General features: G+C 41.4%; 1 protein-coding gene and 1 long non-coding RNA gene across 5 annotated transcripts in view; one reads left to right on the top strand and one right to left on the bottom strand.

Annotated features, from left to right (window-relative positions):
- tsnare1 (T-SNARE Domain Containing 1) overlaps window positions 1-15251 on the top strand; it is a 179824-nt gene extending 164573 nt beyond the window's left edge. For all 4 annotated transcript variants that reach the window (XM_056381151.1, XM_056381152.1, XM_056381150.1 and 1 more), the window contains one exon: window positions 14655-15251. The gene's annotated coding sequence lies outside the window, so the exon portion shown is untranslated. The remainder of the gene's footprint in view (window positions 1-14654) is intronic.
- A 5987-nt stretch (window positions 15252-21238) lies between these two features.
- On the bottom strand, window positions 21239-22349 carry LOC130172645 (uncharacterized). Its single transcript, XR_008828311.1, has 2 exons — window positions 22231-22349; window positions 21239-21840 (listed from the first exon to the last, which is right to left on the bottom strand). It is a non-coding gene; the product is annotated as an uncharacterized LOC130172645 (long non-coding RNA).
- Window positions 22350-22866: the final 517 nt, after the last annotated feature.

Raw genomic sequence — 22866 nt, 5'->3', positions numbered from 1 at the left:
AATGTGGTTTTTACTCTTAGTGCACTGAGTGACTTGGCAAAAAATTGAGATGGTACAAGTATTTAACAACGATCAATAGTACAAGTCACATGAGAAAAATACCACAAGTCATTCTTTAGTATTGTCATTTTTTGATGTTCATCAAACTTGTGAAACCAAACTTCAACCTCTGAGGCTGAATCATGAATTCAACGCTGAAGAACCAAAAGCTGCAGTTCCTCTAATGACCACTAGAGTCTGGCTCCAACAGTGAGTCAGTCCCCATAGACTCCCATGTTAAAATGTCCAACTTTACAGCAGAAATAAACATGTTTACAGCCTGGTACAAAAACAGTTTTGGTCTCTAGAGCTAATTTCCTCCTTCATGACAACTGTTTATATAACTCACCTGTTTACATTTTATTAAGGACTAAAGTTATGGAGAATTGAGGGCGTGGCCTCTTTGAGTAACAGGTGGGTGAGTGTATGCTTGCCACAAACATATAGGCATAAGAGCAACATGAGCCACAGCCAGGCTAGCAGCTCTAGGCTGTGGGCTGTAGCTGATTTCCACAATGCTAGCATGTCTGTAATGACAATGTTAGTGTGTAGCAGGTAATATTGTACCAAAGTTATTAATTTAATTTTAGAATTTTAGCATCAAAATATTTGCCAATTAGTGTTAAATACAAAGTGCAGCTGAAGATGATGGGAATGTTGTCATAAATAAAGGATTAGACATTTTGAGCCAATGGTGGCTCTAGATTAAAAGTCAGGGAATCAACAACGTTATTATAATTCATCCTGAGAAAAGTGAATGTTTCCACCAAAATTCATATCAATCTATTCAATAGTTTTTGAGACATTAAAAAAACTCCATGGTGGCATTAGATGAGAGGGCTGAAAAGTCTGTAAAGCACGAATGTCAGCACCAAATTAAAAATCACCAGTCATTATGATTCATCAACGGTACAACTGGTAAAATGTGTTGTCAAGGTTGCCAGGCAACAAACAGTCTCATTTTGTCCATAGGCCAGACCATCTCAGTTTGGTTTGTCCTTCACAGTCCACGGCGGCTATGAAGGGCCATACCTTAGTAGACCTCCAAGGGATGCGGCTCCTGATTTGGGACACATCTATAGTTCCTGAATCTCAGTGTCTGTTGTTTGTGTTGCTAGGCAACATCTTGTTAAACAGGAAGGGACAGCAAGGCACCGTCAGGAGTTTTATAATGTTAATCTTAAATTTCAAAACCACAAAAGAGAATTTTCACTGATTGCTGTTGATCTCAGGAAGAGAAAATAGTGACGCAATCTGACACACAATGTCAAGACTATGTCTGGATGACATAACGTTACATAGTGCTCGCTCTTTCTTTCTCTCTCTCTCTCTCATATTAAATTACATAGCCTACCTGTCTCCCCTTAACATCTCTGTGTTTTCTGTGCAGTTTTGGTCACATTTCCCCTGCAGGCTTCTCTGCTTTCCCCTGCAGATGCCCCTCACTCAACATACCAACTTCACCATGGCTAACGTTATTTAGCTCCTCTGTTATGTCCAATTTTCTCTCCCTACCATTAGTTGATTCGGACTTCCAGAATCATGCAAATATGATACACGTATAAAATCAAACTTGTGTGGTTTTCACTGAGAAGCTGTTTATCCCCCTGAATTTAATGTCTGTCCCTAATAAAAGCATGTCCTGAATAAAGGCCTGTCTCTGCCACTGAGGTAAATAAAGCCTCAGGCCACCAGCTGAGAATTTACGTTAGGTGTTATAGATGAAGTTATGGACCCATTGAATTTTTCTCTATTGCCACCATCAAGCCAAAATTTCCATTTCTACACAGAAATGATGTAAACCTAAAGTTCAGACTGTCATGAAATCTTCAGAGAATGAAGTCTTTCCATTTTAAAGGGATTGTATTAGTTTACCTCTAGCAACAAAAACTCTAGTTGAAAAATTTTGATCATTTAAAAACTTCATGTTTAAGTTAAATCTGACTAGATATGAACAATGTGCAGCAATGAGGTTGAGATGATAAAAAAGATAAATCATTTTCTACTGGTGTTCAAATGTTGTCTTCCGGTATTTGTCAGTATTTGCTTTAGTTGACTTTCACTCACTTTCACTTTAAGTAAAAAAGGGTTAATCATGTTACAGGCCCAGCTGAGTTAAAAACCTTTTCTTTTTCCTTTAACTGGCACCGTCCTTTTCTTCAAACATCAAAGCAGCTCGCAGATAACAGAAACTGGCAAAGACAAACGAATACAAAATGAGATAAGACATTATCAATACAGAAACAAGCAAAACAGCACACAGAGACACGATGGCTGAGATGGGACATGTGGGTGGTGGGTGGTGGAAATGATGACAGTCAGTGATTACAGTTTAGTTCTTCAGTCTGTAGCAGATTATGTGTGTCTTTCAGATGACAGAGAGAGGTAATGGCTTTGATATGACACGATATCTCATCCAACATATTTTCTGTAACTATAGAAAAAGAATCTTTGACCATATTGTTTTTAAATGCTGCTGCAGGGTGGCGTGCTGCTGAGATCGCTCTGATAATGGTGCGATTGTCTTTTTGAGTTCTATCTTGGTAATAGACTGAAAATTGAAGGGGGGGAAGAGATTATTTTTGTCAGCTGGCGGCCATTTGTCATCAAAGATCTTACACTTGTAAACACAAACAGATACGTACATGTATTACTGGTCACTATTGGTTCAATGATTTTCAAGACCAACTTAGGAAAAAATAGGATGTTGTAGATAATGAATACATGATTATTGGTTAAATGAGGGTCAAGATTTATTGCAATATTTGTAATTTTGTGAAGCTTGATTGCAAAATATAACTTGAGTTAAAGGTGCACTATGCGTTCCTGCACGACGTCACTTCTGTTGATGTTGGAAGTAAAACATACCAAATACCAAACCATACAGAGCAAGCACAGAGAGTAGATGCTTCAGTCTTCAGAGCTGAAAATGAGAATAATTACAATACTTACATTTCTCATATTTCCAGAATGCGGCTCTGCATGTGGTAGAGGTGTGAATATAGACAGTTGTTATGGACCTAATCAATGTCCATGACTGACTGACTGACTGAGTGATAGTGTTGAGTGATCATAGTTCCACCATTGGTCAGCTGGTTGCCATGTGAGTGATTAGTCAATGTTTCCTCATTGGCCGTTTCTCTTTCAAAATGAATTGGTGCGAACAGTTTCTATTAGGGGTGTTTACATCCTGCAGTGTTGCCGACATAGAGCATTTGTCATAAGATTTAGAGACTCATTTTCAAAAAAGCACCTAGCAACAAATCTAGAAACTTTGTCGAAACTACTACGTTTTGTTTTAAAATGCATCTCTTTTCCTACGTTTCCTCCTCCAACTACTCTGGAGTTTTCGAGCCCTGAAAAGGGCAAGTTTTGGAAATGCTGCTGGATCTGTTTTAATTTGAAAACTCTGGGGCTGTCTACCAGTCTACAACTGCCAGTTGTGAATACAACATGGTAATGAATTACAGTTTTACTCACCTTGTTGTCTTTGCTAGCAGCTGTTGTTCAGTTAAATTCTGCATTTTAATGCTACAGCTGTCTTTGTTGTTCCTGGTTTGTAGTATTTTGTGCAACTAACCTAACCTAACCAGTAGACAATCTACTTCCTGTTTACAGCGGCTCACACATGCTCAGTGTATGTGAATGGTCATGTGATGTGCATTTTCAGGTGTGTGTGTGTAGTATGGATCGAAAATGTAGTAGTGTGGACGTAGCCTCAGTTTCACACATTGACCTTATAACGTCCAGCCATATACCAGGTTTTAACCTGGTTCAGTTTAACCGTAAAAGGTGAAAGTATAAACAGAAAGAGTGTGAAACCTCAAATCAACCAATAAGGATTAAGCCTGAGAGGTTTAGTGTTAGGAAACAAATCTAACTCAGCCACATGTTTCTGTAGTAATGTGTAAATGATGTACAGTAAATCAACCCATCAATCAAAGTCACTGTAGTGTAGCCTGTAACTCGTGCTTTTGTAACCAGGATTCAGTTACTTCAGATTTCAGGTTGTGGGTGAAGGGTTTGTGTTTTTGTGACATACATTCTCTCCACATCTCCACAACATTACAGAGATGCCATTCATCCAGCTGCTGACTGACAATCAATGGCAGTGCCATGGAGCCACTTTTGGCTGTGATTGATTTGACCTATTAGCTCCCTGCATCTGGACGGTGTGTTTTGAAAATGGTGGGAGGACAGCACAAACCAATTTGTCTGTATTGATCGACACAAGACTGAAAACCCTAAACCACTGTAACTACCTCAGTCAGATATACACCCATCAACGAAAACACTGAGACCCGGCGCCTGTTTTCATGCTGTGGCTGATCCGTGGACATCACACTGTTGTCTAATGTCTGTTGATGTAGTTTATTGTGAAACTTGAGAACTCATTTGAACTCACTGATGATGTGACTCCACTTCTCAAGACTCCTTCATGTGAACTACTGTATACACCAGGTTTGTGTGGTTTAAAACTGTGTGGCCTGTTTTCGCACAAAACATACTGTCATATACAGATAATTCCCATCAAATACATTTTGTAGGAAACATTATTTAGTGAGAAAAAATCAACTTGTGCAAGAACCACTCATACAAACACATTTTCTCTTCAGTATCATGTACAACTGATTCTAGAGAATTTGTGGCTTTCACCTGTTTTCACCTATTTTCTCTTGAGTGGTTCAGACCAGTCATTTGGCACGTTTCCATTAACCTTCTTAATGCACAATTTGAAATCGCAAACTAACAAGCACATAAAATAGGAAAAAAAATATTATATGATGTGGTTTTTCAGACTGTGTGACAAAGCAATATTTTATAAAAACTGAAATGAAAACACGTTTTTTGCATTTATGTGGCACCTTTATACATTTGCAGTTTGAATAACCTGTGTAACGCAAATCAATTAAAGGTACAGTAAGCAATTCTAATCCAATACACTTTGACAAATTCAGTGATCTCCACTAGATGTCTGTTGTGTCTGCAGTTCCTCTCAGGAAGGACCCAGTGAGAGTCGTGCTAAGGCCAACACAGCTCACTCTGTGTGTGATGATTCATGGGATGATTCATCTAAAGATGAGGGACAGTTATAAAAATCTACTTTACAATCTTTAAAGGACTTCAGTTTTCTTCATTAATCACCTTTTATGAGTCAATAAAAGACAAATCACAAATTATGTCACTAACGCAATGCAGTGTATTACAATCAAGATTTACTCCCATCACTGTCACTGTATGGAGTCAGCTACATGCCAACCTACCTTCAAAGTGTGACATTTTACATTTCATTATTGTTCACGCAAACATAGCTTCTGCTTGATCAGTGAAGTATTTCTACCAGCTGGTTTCAGAATGTCTGTCAGCTGACATATCAATGGACAGCTTAACACTATTATAGTAAAAAAGACGAATTAAAAATGTTCAATTATCAGTTCCAAACAGAACAGAATCTACTGTCAGAGTTTTTAAATGAATAATTCAACACAACAAACATAAAAACCAAACAAACACAACAACATGTTCACAGCCAGTGTGATCTATAAGGCAACAATGTAACTGAGGGTTTAGAGTTGGAGCGTGTCATGTTGTACAGATTATAAAGACTGTCTTTCCTATGCCTCCACGCTGGCGGCAGCTAGAGCCCATTCTCAGTAATGCCTTGAGGGAACTTCTTATAATTCAGCACGAACATTCACTACGACCCAAGGATGAACTGGATTTTGGTGGCCAAAGGTCAAAGGTCAAGGTCGCTATGACCTCACAAAATACTGTTTTGGCCTTGTGAATGCGATATCTTAGTAATGCTGTGAGGGATGTTCTTCAAATTTGGCAGAAATATTCATTTGGACTCAAGGATGAACTGATTTGATTTTGGTGGTCAAAGGTTAAAGGTCAAGGTCACAGCGATCCAACTCACAAATTCACTCACTTATTATGACACAGTTTAACTTAAATGTCTATAAGGACAAAAGTGATGACATTTTGTATCCAAAAGGTCAAAGGTCAACTTCACTGTGTCCTCATAATGTTCTGTAAATACACTTCTGGTCATTATTCAACACTGTAACTCAGGAAGAAAAGACTGTGACCATGTTTCCTGATACTCGGCTGGTTTGTGGAGGAAACAACTGCCGTAATTTTTTAAAATTTTGTTCTGATTAATCTAATTTGTGACTTTTGGCAGATTAATTAAAAATGACTTGAAAATGTACTTGATAATATTTTGCACAGCCATTAGTGGTCAGCTTGCAGCAGACATGCAATACACTAGGAGATCATGCAGCCAGTGTTAGTGCTAGTTCCCCTTGTTGGTGGTGGGACCTCATGACAGAGTCTCGCCCTCTTATGAAGTTGTTTAGTTTGGATGCTCGGCTCGTTCACAGCCTTGTCTGATCATCTCACTGCTCGTGTTTCTTCTTTCAGATTTCACCATTGTCATAACTCACAGAAATTCTGTCCCTCACTATAAGAATTAGCTGTAATTAACCAAAATGATCCTTCGAGGTTTAAAGGTTAAGACAAAGAGCAAATGGTTGATGACAGCATTATGGACTGAAGAATGATTGTAGTCATACAAGTGTGTGTGTGTGTGTGTGTGTGTGTGTGTGTGTGTGTGTGTGTGTGTGTATGTTTGTATGTGTGTGTGTGTGTGTGTGAGTGTGCTTGTCGTCCGGAAGCGGGGGGGGCGGGGGTTCTCGGTGGTGGCAGGCAGGCAGAGCTTTGATGTGGTTGTGACTGGCAACACTCTCTGACTGTGTGAGCCAAACAGACACAACCCATGGACTCTGATCTCTACAAAGAACTATCTTTACATCTCTCTCTCTCTCTCCATACGCACAACCTCTAAACACACACACACACACACACACACACACACACACACACAAAGATGTACCTTGACATAAATCTGCTCCATCCACCTCCTCTCCTCCTGAGCTGGCATCCTTCCAGGTGGTCAGGATTGGAGCGTTGTGCAGACGGGCACAAAATCACCAATCTGACGTACGCCTCGGGTCTTTTCACGGACGGGCTCTGCATTGTAACCGTGTTCATTCTCCTGTCAAACTTCATCCTACTCTTATCACTCTTCCTCTCCCTGCCGTTCTCCCTATTCTCTCCCTCTCGCTCCATTCTCTCCTTCTCGTACACGTCTTCCCTCAGTCATCCCCTCTCACTCCGTCCGTGTTCTTTTTCTACATTCTCTTATCTGTCAATGATCTCTGCTGTTGGAGTGAATGAAAGGCACATGTCTGACAGATTTTTTATTTTTGTTTGTAAGATCCTACCCACCTACCTGTCTGTCGGTTTGTCTAGAAGAATTATTAGCACATCTCTGTTTGTTTCCGGACTACAGGAGGCAAATTTGTTGCTCTTTGTTCACAATTTTTGCATAAATATGTGAAATTTGCCACAATGCTAAACCTCTGGCTCTGCTGCGTTTTCCCTCCTCACATAGTTCTATTCAGTTTAAATCTTCTGTACCAGTACAGCCAAAGCATCAAAATAAAATTCAGTATAAATGAAAATAACTGCCACAGAAAAGATCTATGATATGAAAAGAAATAAAATTTGCTGCTCTGGCAGGGATCGCCTGGGTGTCTCTCTGTTTAATTCTGTGTGTGTGTGTGTGTGTGTGTGCGTGTGCGTGTGCGTGTGTGTGTGCGTGTGTGTGTGTGTGTGTGTGTGGGAGCGTTGCTGCAGGCGGCTCATTCCATGATTATTTTGAAGATTCTGGAGGTTACAGGCTGGAGAGGAGACAAAATGAGAAGACAGAGAATCACAGGTTGATGGTATCATGCAGGTAGATCTCTGTAGGTGTTTAGTGATGAGTATCTCAGTATCCATCTGTGGATCTCCACCTTTGATAGACTGTCACCTGCTGCTTTATTGCATCCCTGAGTGACTGCAGTGACAGTAACCTGACCCGGGCACTGTCTAACCTTTTCAACCTTAGTGAACTGAATTCTAGTCACGATCAGACAATAACAATTATGTCAGGCTGCGTTTGTGGGGGAAATGTGTATATTTAGCCTAAACTTGTATTTGTTTTTTCTGTGATATCAGATTCTATAAACTCTCTTAACTTGACGCAGTTCAGTTGAGTTTTTATCCATGCTGGAGCCGTATTGTTTTCAGGTCGTCCGTCCGTCCCATTCTCCTGGACGTGATATCTCAGTAACACCTTGACGGAACTTCTTCAAATTGGGTACAAACATTCACTTAGACTAAAGGATGAAGTTATTAAATTTTAGTGGTCAAAGGTCAAAGGTCAAGGACTCTGGATAAACAGGGATGTAACCTGGAACTAGTCTGATTGGAGGAGGCAGACAACCACCAGGAAGTGATTTTATTAATCAGTAAAGTGGACAAATTGAGACAAGAAGAAAGACAATTCCTCTATGAAATTTGAATTAAATTAAGTAAATATAAAACAATAATGGAAAAACAATCAACTATAAACACTGATTGGAAAGCGCTTGAAACTAGTGGTTTGACTGAACTAGATATCTTTAACACCAGCATTCCCTTCTTGAGTCACTCGATGGTTTGCCAGAATTTCTTTGATTCCATCCCAAAGTCCTTCTCCATAGCCCCCCAAACTCCTCCCACACCTGGGTTGTTGCATCTCCTGCAGCTGCAGCTGCAGCAGCAGCAGCAGCAGCCCTGCATCCTCTGAGGAGGAAGCAGAGTTTGAATATTCAGGAGATGCTGCACTCCTGTCTCTGAGGGAATCAAGAGGCTCCTCAGCAACAAGGCAACAGATGCAGGTGAGATTCGCCCAGAGAAACTGAAGGCTCTGGACATTGATGAGCTGTCGTAGATGACACGCCTGTGCACTGGCAGACTGGGGTGGTGGTTCCTGTAGGAGGGGGACTGGAGAGTGTGCTCTAGTTATCAGGGTATCACACTGCTCAGCCTTCCCCTGGAATTCCAGGAGGATCAATGCAGATTTGGATCTGGGCATGTACTTTAACAGTGAACCAGCTCTTTACCCTTTGCTAGGATAGTGGAGGGGTCAAGGTGCAGCCAGGGGGAAGAAAGTATCCGGTTTGGAGACCTCAGAATCACCTCTGCTTTTTGCGGACAGTGTGGTTATTTTGCTTCATCAGACGGTGGCCTATGGCATGCGATGGGACTTATTGCACCTTCAAGTCAGAGGCCATGGAAGGTGGTGTATTGCTCCCTCCAGGTGTCATCCTTACCTGTGTGCTGAGATGGAAGCTAATCACTGAAGCCTTACTCTCCACACAGGTACGCTGGCTGTCATGGAGGAAAGTCCTGTCATGTCTATGAACTTCATGAATAGGAGTTAAACACCAAGCTTCAGGGCAGGATTTGGGAGTTTATGGACAAGCTTCCCCTGTGGCACGAGGCTCTGGACCAGGGCTCCATGGACATGTTCCCACTAGCATTAGCTGCACCACAGGCAGCCAGGGAGTGCGCCGCATTCGCCACACACCTTCAGATGAGAGAGACTTGAATGCTATTTTACACGTGGGGCTGACCTTGAGGACTATGACTGGATTCAAGACCCATTCAAACAGGAATCATCAACATCCATTCATCCATTCATTTTCCTCCGCTTATCCAGGGTCGGTGGGTGGTGGCAGTAGACTAAGCAGGGCATCCTAGACATCCCTCTTTCCAGCTCCTCCTGGGGGCTCCTGAGGCGTTCCAAGGCCAGATGGGCTAAGTAATCCCTCCAACAAGTTCTGGTTCTACCTCAGGGTCTCCCCCCAGTTGGACGTACTCCGAGCTCCTCACACAAACACACACACCTTAATGCTTGATTAGGATTGAATGAACATTACTTAACATAAATGCTACATTTAAAAAATAGCATAGTGCAACTGAACAGAGGCAAAGTCTACATTACTATGCAGTATTATAGGCAAATATTACAGTATGATGTTAAAATATTATAATATTATGCACAAAATGTTTTAACCTGCTGATGGTGAGGTGCAACCTGTGCCCGAAGCGTTGCAGCCTGGTCCAATCATTTACAGACGCTGCTTTGACCACGTTCGATCCGTTGTCCGTGGTGATGCACACTTGGCGTTCTCCTTTCATACCCCATGACTCGAGTGCATCCTTGAGTCCTTGTGATATCTCCTCGGCCCTATGTTCAGTAGGGAAACACGATGTCTGCAAACACCGGCTGCCACGATTCCAATCGTCCGTTATATAGTGAACGGTCAGGCTGAGGAAAAGGTCCATGGTACGGCTCGACCACAGGTCCGTTGTAGTGGCAAAGTATTTCAAGTCACACAGCTCTTTTTCAACCTTTTCGCGGAGCTCGGCGTACAACCTTGGCATCTCTGTGTCTGAAAAGTATTTGCGGTTAGGCAGCTCGTATCGTGGATCAATAGCTCTGATCATGGCTTTAAAGCCACGTTTCTCTACCGTTTGAAAAGGGACCATGTCCTCACACAAGTAAACAGTTATGGCCCTTGTAATTTCGTTCCATCGCGCGCTCTTCCGACTGTAAGGAGTAGCTTTTGAAAATGACTGTTGGATGGAGGACTGTATCAGTTCCTGTTGTTTCTTTCCCGCGTTCTTGCGACTGAAGCTTGGGTTTGTCTGCATCCGCTGGCACTCTTCGTATTCGATAGCATGTTTAGCTTTTAGGTGGTAGAAGAGATTTGTTGTGTTGCCGGTCTTAGCTAGAACAGTTCCCCCACACACTCTACAGAGAATGGTTTTCTGCTCCACGTCGGACGGTTTGAATCCGAACCAATTCCAAATAATGGACGTTGCACCGGCCTTTTTAATCAGTTCTACCCGCTCCGTTTCGCCTTCGGCCATGTTGTTTACCAAATGAGAGGATGCATGCGTGCGTTGTAGCCAAGAAGATAAATGTTGGTTTCACAGATGAAATTAACAACTGCAGCCGCAACATTAGTTTGTCTGAATGTAAAGTGAAGCTTCATGTTTATACTGGACTGAACAACAGCGTTTCCTCTGGGGCTGCAACATGTTATAAGTATATATAACACAATCTAAATAAATATAAATGTATTTAAATTAGCAGATCAGTCTATATTGAATTTCGTTTTATGTTATTAAGTAAGACATAAGTTTGGGGTTTTATTATATCTACATTACAGAATGAATAACATCATTTAGTACATCTCTCCGATCGTGAGGTTATTTTTTATGAGGAAAAAAAGGTGTCAGTGGAGCAGTAAAATCGCCATTAAGGTACACCCAGCATGCCTTGCGATTGCGTGATCAACATGCGTTATCGTGATAGGGGATATAATTCAAATCTCTATCGTAGGCCATTTTTTATCGTTTATATCGTATAGCGTTTATATCGCGCATTCCTAGGGGAATGTGCAGAGCTCCGTATTTACCAGACAATGAAACTCAAATTTAGTGAACTCCCACTAGATCAGGTTTGGTTGGCTTCTTCATCAGACTACCCAACCACATCCCTCCCTGTGTCATGACGGATGGAGGTCTGGACCCACAATGCAGACAAGACACTGAATTGCTGTAGAAAACACAGCAGTGTTTATTACGCAAAGGTAGGAGCGGCTGGAGCGGGGCAGGGGTTGCTGGATCTTGGAAGGGTAGCTTGGCTGCTGGGGTTTGGAAGGGTGGCGGCAGAAGCAGGACCTGAAAACAAGGGGAAAAAACACGGTCAGGAACTGAGCTATAAAGCTAGCAAGAGAACTAAAGAATGAGACACTGACGATTCTCTGAGCCGATATACTACACCACTTAGGTTAGCTGACAATCTGGCGAAGAGCTGTGGACTGGACCAGGGTTTTTTCTGCAGACAGGAGTGAAGGTGACTTGATTGCAGATGGCTGGCAGGTGGCTTGATTACTGACAGCCGGCAGGTGTGCAGGTCAGCTCCGCCCAGCTCCAGACAGACAAACACTAGGATCCTGACACCCTGCTTTGTTTTCCACACTACCTACCTGTGTGACTTAGCGTTCAGTACTGGCCCTCTCTGTAGGACCACCAAAGATGAAAAGAATCTGCGAGCAGCGACAGGCACGAGTGTCTAACAAGCCTTTAAGTAGGAAAATGTATTTGCAATAGCAAACGTTTTAATGCAGATTCAAATTGATGTTACATTTACAGTTTCCGACAACACATTGTCTTTTCCGCTGCATTGATACTGTGGTTGTATTCATGGCAGTTAGTTTTCAATCTCAGTATATGTCTTTCTTCTGAGCTCGGTCTGTAAAGAGTGATTACATCTTGCTCGACCACGGCTAGATCTACTCCTGTCTGTCTCTCTCTCTCTCTCTCTCTCTCACACACACACACACACACACGCGCACACACACACTCACACGCACAAATACACACACTTTTCTGTCTCTCCCTCTCTTCAGTTCCATTACCTCATTTTTAATTTGTGACCTGTCTGGTTTAAATGGGTTCTTGAATTATTTTGTTAAATATTTCATGAGCAAAATGGTCGTTTGTCCAATTTTATTTGGCATCAGTAAATAAAAACAAATGTTTACAGAGTGCTAAGAGAGAGAGAACACGTGTTATAGAGGCTGTTTAACACTGATATGAATACAGGTGCGTCTTGAGACATTAACTTGCCCTAAGTTACTTGGTTTGAAAACCACTAACTAGCATATGGTGCCTGCATTCTGATTGGATAGAGCACTTCCTCATTATTAAGCTCTTGTGGCCTTGGTTAAAAGTGTGTTAAGTTAAATCATTATCATATGTTTTGGTTATGTCTGTTACTAATTCCGTCCTGAGGCGAACGGTTCGCAAAGTTTTATAAAAGGTATTTCAGGTGGACATCCCATATGACCTAGAGACCCGGTACATGGCGCCCTGTCATTAGAAAATGCTACTTCTTTGGACGGATATTTATTTCAGATTCTAAATGCTGCTTGCAATAGAAAGTGGCTCATACCAGAGACACCTGTGGATGATTGACATTACTCATGAAATCTTTAAAATGGAAAGAATTACTTTTTTATCAGGTAGCAACAGGAAAATATGTGAGAGATGGATAATTGATAATTGGATGGATTATTGGAATCATTTGTATAATGTCTTCTTTTTTCTTGTACACACTTTCTTATAAAGGGTTTTGAGCAGTGGTGTGCATGAATGTGTTCAGTGAACGCTGTTCATTGAATACGAATCAGTTTACAAATGTTGAACGTGAACATACAACAGTTTTACGGCACTCCGCATGACGTCTCCATAGATACGGCCCAGCTTGGCTACTACTGCTGAAGCCAGTTTATTTGAGCATTTGAAGCAGTTTCATGAACAAACAAGTGAAGACTCAGACAGATTATATTTATATAAAGATTATAAATGTAACTCGTATCTGTGATTCTTCAGTGGTGTACAATAATGAATTTAATTGGAAGTGGCAGAGATTTGGGGCTGGTGATGGATGGTAGAAGGAGGTTCTATTGAAAAACAATATCAGCCTATTCATTTTTTTTTTAAAATGGAACAAGTGAGCATGAACTAGTTCATTTTTGGAACTGTGAACTTAGTTCATAATTTAAAAAAATGAACTATGAACATGAATTAATTAATTTTGGTCTGTATGTACTGAACTTTGAGCTAATTCATTTTAAGTGTGAACTGGCACAACACTGGTTTTGGGTATCAGAAAAGTACACCTCTTTTTTGTTGTTGTTTTTTGTTATAGTTACCTGGATTGTTTGGTATTTTATATATATTGGGTATTTACTTATTTATTTTTTGTATTTTAATGTATTTATTTTTCTTCTTGTTGGATGTTTACATGATATACAGTATATATATATAGCACATTGTGAAGCCCAATAACTCAAACAACAAATATTAATTTCTACTACTCTCAATCCAAGCTTTTCCTTCATCCATGTCTTCTGGCTATCAGTCGTTTCCTGTCAGCTCTGCACAGGACTTTCCATTAACGGATTGTAGTGCTTGTCAGGCGAAGCTGACTCCATCCAAAAAAACCTTTGACTTGAAAACTGACCCAAAACTTTTCAAATAAAGCTAATTTTTCATCTTTTGGAGTTTCCTGTCATTGTGAGAAGGCTTGGATCAATAAACCAGAGCTGATATTAACCTTTGAATTGGAACATCAGTCAGTGTACACAGATTTGTGAAGTGCCCCGGACTGATTTCTAAATCCATATTTTGATCAGATTTAATTTATTTCTGTTCGTCAAACGCTGACATAATCCTCTGAATCTTCTTCCTTCTGTGGCTTTATTCACTCACATGTTTCCTGTTGGCCAACTATTAACTGTAATTCAGACAAAAGTGATGCGCTCTGGCCTTTCATGTACAAGGCCGGTCTGCTGGTCGGTGATTAATGAACCCCTTCCCTCTTCTGCACCGTGAACTGTGGCCTGGACTTAATTAAAACTCAACCGTTGACCACCAATCATAAATTACTTCCCACAACCTGTGAGACTTTTGGAATGAAAAGAATAAATCGGTTTCTTACCAATTAAAAATTTACAAATGAAAGGGAATAACAATCCCACAGCAGGGATCTACATTGTGCTTGTGCTTTGAGAACGCTGACAGCGCCATCCCTGATGTGTGAGGCAGCGGTGTCTGCTGGGTGATTGATGCCTATTGTCCGCTCTGCTTGTGTTTTGCAGGTAGCTTCTGTCATTACAGTGTCGCCTCAGTGCTCCTGCCCAGTCCGATCCCTGACCTGAGCAGCTGGTTTCCAGTTGGAGGGAGCTGCCCCGCAACAACGTCTCTACTCCATCATCTCTGGCTCTGTTTCCATGCGCTTCAGGCCGGGGACGGAGGCCTTTCTCAGGGAGGTGGCCCCGGTCTGAGCCTCTCATGTAATCATCATTGTGCTTATTTTTCTTTTCTCATGCCGTGGGTGTGTCTTGTGACTCGAGTGTTATCATTGATGCTGAAGTCACAAATGTGAATTTAGTCATTACGCCAGAGGCACAGAGGGTGTTTCCTGTGACGGGTCACTGCTGTATATCACACACACAGCGGCAGCTCTTCACTGTGGTGTTTTATCAGAAAACCAGATGAAGACGGAGCTTCACTGTCTTCACTGCTGTACTGTACACTCTGTTTCCTCTGGGTATTTTTATGGAAATAAACCTCATATTTATCAGCCTGTAGTGTCATTCAATCAGTGTTATATTGTGCTGTTTCTTGATATTGGTAAATATTGTTTGGCCAAATATATCTTCCAAAATAAAAGTCTAAGTTCAACAGCAACAGGACATTAAGGCTGTTTGTGTTTGATCTGAATATTGTGAGACTTGATATTTCTATGTGTGTATTTATGTCAGCATATACTATATCATTTTTCATTTTCAATAAGAAAAGTTTCTCAACATATACGTGAAGTAGCTTTCCTTAATCATGCCACTGATGCATTGTCAGTATACAATAACAACCTGTTGTTCTTAGAACATCAGTATACACCTGTCCTTCTCACCTTACACAGTCTGTCTGTCTCCGGTCTTACTCTGCACCTTCCTTACAGTTTGAAAACCTCTGTGATTTGGTGTGGTATGAAAAGTAGCACAAATTACAACAAGCTGCCAAAATCAATTCTGACCTGTGCAAACAACAAATAAATAAAAACCTGTGTCTTCCTCCCAGTTCAGTCCTGGTGCCAACTCAGATTTACAGAGGGTAAATATATATTACCATAAAAAAAAAATGATGTAAAGATGTTGTCACTGTTATCAGCTCATCATAATTGAAAATACAGTCAGTTTTATTTTTTATTTATTCAAGCCAAACACACATCTGAGATTTCTTTCAAAGGATTCTAAAATCTCTGTTGGTTTGGATCAGGAAACATTCACGAAAATAAACAAAAAACAAAACTTCAATAAAAAAGACCTGAGAAAGAACGACTTTCATCTCCTCTTCACATGGATCCAACATCAAGTGTCCCAGTGACAAATCAAAATGGTGAAAGAAAAGTTTAAAGGACGGCAGATCAGCAGAACAGAACACGAAACAACTAGATGTGAATATAAAACTTTGTTAATATTTATTTATATTTGATGTCTGTATATTCACTCCCATGTCTTTGTAGCTTTTGTAACAACATGTGACTAACTGATGAGCTAAGTTACTTCCTCCCTCTTACCTCCTTTCTCCTGATTGGTCAGCGGTGTCTAGAATGACATTGTCTCTGCTCTTAGCTGACGACGGTCCTGTGCCTGAAACATTCTCACCCTCATTGTTAGCGTGTGGACGGTTCTTTCTTTTTGTGATGGGACTGTTTACCTTGGCTCCTGCAAACAGTGAGTGTGCACTTATTTTTATCCCCATGGCAGACCTCCCCTCAATATACTGCCTTTCCCGATTGAGAATTAGTTTCACCTGTTCCCAGTCACCACTGCCTTCCTCGTGTATTCAGCCGCTGTGTTCTCCTCACTCTTTGGCACTCGGTCTGTGGATTTTCCCTCGTCTTCCTCATGAGCTGAATCCTGTGTTAGCTCCTGTTAGTTTTCCTGTTTACCTGTGTTTATTTCCCGGTTTGTTTCTGGATACCTACCTGCCATCTAAAAGCTTGGTCACTACTTCAGCCTTCCTGTGTGTCTGCGTCCGGGTCCACCTGTGATTGGTCAGCTTGAAATGCTTGGTTGTGTCTGAAATCACTAACTCAGTTATACAACTAACTATTGTGAGCTCATCAGTAAAATGAAAAAAAAAAATTTCACACACTTCTGCAATTTTCTCCGCACTGTTTTTCTGTCTCTCAGGACAAACGCAATGCATGATGGTATATATTGCTCGTTAGTGACCATTGGTTGTGCACTACTTTTCACGATGCATTGCATGATGCTATGTGTCCACTATATACGGAACATTTCTCGCTATACATTCAGAACACATGAGTGAACAACAGAAGTCGTGTATTCAGTTACACAACAGAGCCAACTCATGATCACTCACATCACACAGCGGATATGAGTGGAAACAGTTTCTGCAGTGCAGCTTGATCATGGACAACACATGAGCCTAGAGGTGTGGTTGTGCTAGCAACAGATTAAATATTATAATCTACTTTATATAATATAAATAGTCGTATCATGTCCAGTGCTGTAGGTGTAGCTGCTCCCTGGGACTGTGTAAAGGGTTTGGGACTGAAGTGGATGTTAACCTTCAACATGGCTAGCTTTGGTTTTATTATTATCAGAAGAAACAGCTGTGAATGAAAGTTAAAAGACACGCTTGTTCCTATCATGCATCTTCATTTCCCAAATACAAGAATGACGCATCTCTGGACTCAAACCTTTGAACAGGCGTTCATTCAAATCATCAACAACAAACTGCTAACTACACGTACAGTGATGCTAGTGAATGAACAGGTGAATAAATGGAAACGTGGCTGTCACTGGAAACAGTGGTGTTAAATTTAGAATGAGGTTTGGACAGAGGTGGTTGCTACCTGTGTGTCTGTTGGAGCAGCTGATTCAGAGCGGTGGAGTCTGGAACAGGGGAGAAGGTGATGATGCAGCAGCAGCAGAGGTGTGGAGGTGACCGTCTTTTTATAGGGAAGGTTTCTGGGACAGACATTCAGAGAGATGTCTGGCCAGTCTGTGGGTGGCTTTTGTCAATTCAAAAGTTATGTGGATTTCCTTTCTTTTTTAATCTCTTTTAATCTTTCCTTTGAGCTAACAGTCAGCAGGGCAGTAGCCAATCTTAGAAGGATTCCAAGCAGGCTGTTGTTAAGGGCTGGGCCTTTCAAAGGAATATCAGTGAGGGAGAGCCCATCTTATTGTGCAGATGAATCAAAGACAACATGTATCTGATCTGTTTTTTTGCGGATGGTAAACTCCAAATGTAGGCGGGTACCAGCACTCTTTGCCCTCTTCGAGGGGAGGCACAAGCTCTGCATGACAGTTGTCTAACAGCCTTTGCATTAACTTGAAGAAGTGTGTTTTCATCTTTGGCTTTCTCTCAAAAGTCTGCGGCAGCAATGCAAAGCGTTTGACAGCATACTCCCGGTTGTTGGGAAGCCGTCGCAGAGGTTGTCGAAATGGCGAGGGAGCGGCTCAGCTGTTGGAGTCATCTTGGAAGTATTCCTTTCCAATATCGAGGGTGCAAGCTGATGGTCTTGAACTGTTTTGTGGAAGAGTGAGTTGCTTGATCTTTAACTCTGATCTTGTTCTCACACTCAGATAACAGAGTAGGCCTCTCATTGTCAAGGATGCATGTTTTCATACTGTAGCAGACCTGTGAAACCCATTACTGCAGACATCGCCAATGACCATCCTAAGACAGGTTTATCTGCCATTTATGGCCATTTAGGGCCCTCAACATGTCTCTCCCAATCAGAAGCAGAATCTCAGAATTGGGAGAAGGAATGTCCTCAGATGTTGGTGAGAGACGACTTCGGGTGTGGGGATCTCTGCTGTTGTTGGGCTGTCAGTGTGTATGGTGCTTCTGTTCCACGAATGTCAAAGATATCGAAGAATTCAGTATGTGCCAATGACATGTTGCTCTTGTTGTCTAATATTGCATACAGTCTTCTGAGGTCTTTACGGTGACCTGCTGGATAGACGTTAACCAAGCAAATATTTGAACACGATTTTCCACTGTTGCCAAGGCCACATTGGTGCAGTTGGAGAAAATGTCTTCTTGTTGCTCTCCCTCCCCACCGTTCTCTGTGGACAGGGAGGTTAGGACTGGAGTCAGTGTTTGTGGCATGGTGAGCAGCAGTATGTTTCTCACTACTGCATTCTGTGCATTTCACTGAGTTTTTTTTCTTAATTTTTGGCATGATGGCTGGTAGAAGCACAGCATCGGAAACAAATAAAATTCTCTTCTTATGCTCTCCCAGAGACATCTTGATGAAACCTTTGCACAGCCTCAGCTTCTCTTTCTAGATTAAGTGCCTGGAGTGAAGCTTCAAGCTTAGCCTTTTTGTAACTTAATGTCCATTTCAGCAGCTTTCTGTTCACAATCCTCTTTTTCCATGATTCTGCGATTGGTTGCCTTCATCCGATGAATGTGCCTTCTTTTTACTGTCCTGTCCTCACTGAGCACTGTAACTCTGCCATATACTCAGTTTTTCAACACTCTCACATCCATCCTCTAAGAAGCAGTCCATATGAGCTTTAGTAGATTTCAATGAGAAAAAGTGTAAAACTGAAAAACACAAAATACAAAAGACATTATGTCAATATTACAATAGAAGCTGTTGCCATGGATTTATCACACACTTAAAGTTAGCTTTCTGCTGTTAATAAACCTAAAGATGTCTTTTAAATAACCAACATTATATTAATTACAGATGACGCCAAATCGGGATAAACCAAAGAAAAAGTGGCAGAAACCAACCTCCTGGCTGAGCACATGACGAATGACTAAAAATTAAACTGAACTCGTCACTTAATACAGGTTCAATGCCAACTTTGACCACTAGGTGACAGGAGGAACTAAAACATAAGACTCTGTCCTGAAAAATATCCCAAATAAAACTGAGCCAATACAACAAGGCAAAGGATGTAGTTATAATATCCTTCTGAAAAAGTTGACTTTATTGCCTCATTGTTGTTCTTAGTACATCCTGAAGTTTTCTCAACATCTGGTTCAGTTAGATCTAACAACAGATGCTGTTAAGAAAAAAGTGGAATAACACATCAATAATGTGTCAAAAATGACTGAGAGGTTCCTTTGGAGAACCAGGGATCGCACCGTGCTGAATAAATGACCAGGTGGTTTGCAAATAAAATATTATCACTTAATTAGTGTTGAAAGTGGGTAATGTAATTGCAATTTTAACATACGGTATGTCCCCACACTAAGCAAACAATCTACAGTTTGTTCTGACAAGGCAGCAAACCCCACTTCCTTGCATTGCTGATGTTACGACTCTCTTAAGAAAATGTTCAGAGGAACATAGGGAGTAACACAAAGTTCACAAGGTTACGCTAACAAACCAAAACAACAAAGAAAAGGAAAGGAGGTGGCTTAGACCCAGCAAATGTAGCAGGGGTTGGTGTTTATTATCAGAGTAACACACACGTAGCAAAATGCAACAAAGCTAACATGAGATTTAGTCGGGGTCTCTAAGGCCAAATAACATAATAAATTGTTTCTAAATACATTGGGCCTGATTTACTAAAGCTTTGCGTGCGTAAAAACGCGCAAACACATGTTGATGCTGATCTACCAACCGGGCGCACCGAGGATTGCGTCTGTCGGTCGGGCAAAATAACACGCGCTCTCCATTTTGCGCTTCTGCCTTCATGAATATGCAATATAGGCGTTCCTGCCAGAACGCGCAAAATATTGGGAGGAGTAGATGCAAATAGAATCATTTTGCAATGTGATTTACCAAACCTGAAACTAATTGCGCGGATTATTTTTGCATCTATATTTAGCACGTTTGAAAGTCAAGTCTTAGGCTACCTGGCACGGCCGTGCGCTCAGATGGCTGCGGCCATTGTTGCAAGGAGGCGGCGTAGGCACGACAGGCAACGGAGAGAACGCATCTTTTCTGTTCGTGTCACTCTTTTTGGAATGGCAGAAGAAAAAATAATCGAGACATATCGGTTATCCGGCGATGCCATTTTGGAGCAATGACAAGAAGTTATTGTAAAAAATAAAATTTCCTTACCAAAAATGGCAGCTATGTTGGGGTGTGGGGTGGGGGAGGGGTCACACACTGTATGAGCTGCAGCAGTTCCTTTCTGCCCAGAGTACCTGAACCTGAATCTAGTGCCACCTCCTGAACAGAGACGACATTCAGGTGGAACAGCAGGAACAAAAAGCAGAACCCACAACACACACCTTAAAATACATGATCTCATGTATACATGACCACACACACTCTCCAGAGCAGGGAACATGTGATACCGCATTGTCCTGCAGCACGAGTTAATCACAGCAGACAATTTCCCTCTTGTCTTTCCTGCTTCACGTTTCTAGCTGGGAGTCTTATTCAGAGATAGTAATGGACTCAAACTGATCTGAGGACGGGTGATTATGTTACTGTGTGATGTCTCCCGAGGCTGCACACAGATAAGTATGATGTCATGCTGTGCAGCCACGGGGTCAAGTCCCGCAATTCATCATCTTTTTTACTTTCCACCAGTGGAGCTGAAAATATTCGCTCTCCTCTTGGTCCGCCGTCGCTGATCTCTGTGTTTGATGTTTGGGAATTACTGAGCTCTCGAAGTGCAAACGCACTTCAATCAATAATATTTTCCTCAAACCACACACTGACTCACTGGTGTTCAGGGCTTTTCATTTTTAATAGAGTTTTTAATAGACAAAGAAGAAACAAAGGAAAGAAAAAAGGCAAAAGATTGTAGTTGTCCTTTTGTCTCAGGCATAATGTAATAACATAAAAATGGCAAATTCATTCCCTCTGTGTGTGTGTGTTATTGTTGAGAAAGTTTCTTTATGAGGCTACATTCCTTTGCTTTTTTTTTCCACTTTGCTGAATATGTAGCAGTAATAATAGGAAAATAGCAGCTCAAAAAGCTTTTCAAACATTTTGAAAAAGCAATCAAAGTCAGGTCTGTCCCTCGCCCGAGGCTGTGGATCTAGATTTAATTCTGTGCAGGTTGTTGGACAAACTTAACGTGGTCTTGATTGCTCACAGCGGTTTACTGTCTGATAGCCTGCTGTCTCTGTAAATACAGCATGACCAAGGGGATAAATCTCCCAGGAAAGGTGGGCTGAGGGGAATTTCAATGGCAGGTGGAGCGGTTATCACGTCCGGTCAACGTGTGGAATGTTAAAGAAGCTTGTTGTTCAGGAGGAAGACCCGGAGGAAGGATGAGTTGTTACGACAGGGGACGGGCCTCCTCTGCAGCATCGTTAATGGACCCGCTGGTGTTGTCATAAGATAAAGACAAAGAACACAACTGTAGAAAGACGAGTCTTTAATTATAATCCACATACAGTATGTCTCAATTTATTTTTGTTTTATTACATGTTAGCGGTGCCTATAGCTGTATTTAAAAAAAATAAAACACAGCGTAAACCACTGATAGTGTCTGTCTGGGTCACATGATCGTTACTTTTTCCCTTGGTCTATATTCCTCATGCAAATAACCGTCTGACTGACATCTCTTTATTTATTACTCGATTATAAAGTAAGCACAAGGACTCCTTCAATATTTACTGATTTAAAGATAAAATAAAGTGTGGCTTTTTCCTGCTCCAGGCCCAGTCTGAGTGTTCAGGGTTAAAGCATCACACTCCTGTCAAGTAACTCACCTGCTGCTGTGATAGAGAGGCTCTGATAATTACACTGTTAAAGTCCCAAAATGCTGGGAGGGCAAAATAACTCACTGAGCCACAGCAGTGAAGATATCTCACGGTGCGTGGGCATGCACGTACACACAAACACACATAGTAAACACACACAGGGACAGCTGTTAGTGGTTGTTAAGGCCAAGAACACACCGGATGCGTGGCGTGTGCATGGCGGCTGCGGAACGTCTTGGGTTTTCATTTCGGCGCCATGTTAACGGGTTAGAGCATTTCACACGTCGCGGCTGCGTCACATGATCTATAGATTCTGCGTTTCGACTATTTTTAATGTGTGGCTCTCAGCAAAAATAGAGAAAAGACCTGTTGATGTCATAGTGACATCATACTCGCAACATCATACTAAACTGACTCCTTCACTGTAGTTTCTAGTCTGAATCTGAGTATGACACAGACATGAAAAAATATCAATATATTTTAACCATTTTAGCAGCTGCATGCAGAGACAGAGACATTTTAGAGACATTTTCTGTCAAAAATAAATCAGAAATTAATTAATAATGAAAAGAAGTCCAACATTCAGTAACCTGTAAACTCTATGTAGAGAGACAGAGCTGCAGCAGCAAAGACACAGCCGGTGTG

The sequence above is a fragment of the Seriola aureovittata genome, chromosome 7 (assembly GCF_021018895.1).
Source record: "Seriola aureovittata isolate HTS-2021-v1 ecotype China chromosome 7, ASM2101889v1, whole genome shotgun sequence".
Taxonomy (NCBI): domain Eukaryota; kingdom Metazoa; phylum Chordata; class Actinopteri; order Carangiformes; family Carangidae; genus Seriola; species Seriola aureovittata.
Note: the sequence above shows the minus strand (reverse complement) of the source record. Positions and strands in the feature narration are given on the sequence as shown.